The sequence below is a fragment of the Chiloscyllium plagiosum genome, unplaced genomic scaffold (assembly GCF_037043375.1).
Source record: "Chiloscyllium plagiosum isolate Xiang-an unplaced genomic scaffold, Cpla_swu_hap1 HiC_scaffold_52, whole genome shotgun sequence".
In the NCBI taxonomy this organism is placed as follows: Eukaryota; Metazoa; Chordata; class Chondrichthyes; order Orectolobiformes; family Hemiscylliidae; genus Chiloscyllium; species Chiloscyllium plagiosum.
The window spans coordinates 6,701,540-6,703,176 of NW_028270190.1; positions in this window are offsets into that span (position 1 = coordinate 6,701,540).

Consider the following 1,637-nt stretch of genomic DNA (forward strand, 5'->3'; position numbering starts at 1 on the left):
TGAATCATTCATCTGTATTTGGAATAACTAAAGGAGGCTATTAAGAGCACCTTCGGAATGGACAGAATGATAAATAAGGAATGTTGTCCTTGGGTCGAGTGGCGCAGAAGGCACTGTCTCTCTACTTGGGAGAAAAGCCCACATTCATTCCAGCCATTGGGTCATTTGATGAGTAAGCTTTTTCGAAATGGTCACTTCCTTCCCTCATCCGACTTAACAACGAGCCTATTGCCTCGGCATGTCTCAACGTTTTGCTCGAGTTCAGTAGCCTTTTTCCAGGTTAGAAGACATTTTCTACTCTTTTAAAATACCTGTGTGTATTGTTGAAGATTTCAAATTTTCTCTCTTGTTCAAATTTCAGCCATGGTGTTTCACCTTCCCAACTGAATATGCCCTGAAATTAAAAAAAAAGTTGGAAGGTTTTTGAAAATATTAAATTACCTATTAACCTTCGTTCCATGTCAGTGCAACCACTGCTAGCTCTACAATTGAATGGGAACTATAGACTGGTGAGCCTGACATTAATCATGGACAAGTTGTTGGAGGGAATCCTGAGTGATAGTATTTGGATGTATTTTATTTGGAAAAGTGTGTATTTGGAAAAGCACGGACTGATTACTAATAGTCAACATGGCTGTGTGCGTCGTAATTGAGTCTGACTAATTTCATTGAGTTGTTTTGAGAAACAAATAGCATTGACGAGTGCAGATTAGTGGACATGATCTATTTGACTTCAGTAAGGTGTTCAACAAAGTTCCTCATGGTGGACTGGTTAGTAAGGATACGCCATACGGAATAATATACTTATCTGGATACAGAACTAGCTCGAAGGTAGAAGAAAAAGGTTGATGGTGGAGGATTGATTTTCAGGTGGAGGGCTGTGACCAATGGCGAGTCATAAGGATCGGTGCTGGATTCACTGTTTTTCATCATTTATTTCAACGATTTGGATATGAACATCAGAGGGATGGTTCTCAAGTTTACAAATGCCACCAAAATTGGAGGTGCAGTGGACAGCGAAGATGGTTACTTCAGAGAACAAGTTCTTGATCAGACGGGCCACTGGGCCAAGAAGTTGTCGTTGGAGTTTATTTTAGATAAATGTGAGGTGCTGCATTTTGGAAAGGCAAATCAGGATGGTTCTTAATGATACGCAATGGTAAGGTCCGAGGGAATGTTGCTGAACAAAGAGGACTTGGAATGCAGGTTCCCAGTTCCTTGAAAGTGGCGTCACATCTGGATAGGATAGTGAAGGTCTATAAGTTGAACAGAGGAGTCTGTTTTCATGTATCTGTCTTTATGACTGTATCAGATATGTCAAAGAGTTGTGTTTCACCGTTCAGGTCACATACTGTCTGATCTCAGAGTCATACTGCACGGAAACCGATCCAACATATCCATTCAAACCAGATTTTCTGAACTAGAGATCATAGAATAGAATCCCAAAAGTGTGGCAACAAGTGAGTCTATTCAACAATTCCACACCGACTCTCCAAATTCCATCTGAATTAGGGTCACCCATCTACCGTATCCCTGTAATCGTGCATTTCATATGGCTAATTCACCTGACCTACACATCCCTGGAGTCGTCCCACTTACCCACATTCGGCACATATCCTGCCAATCTTTCTATCCAT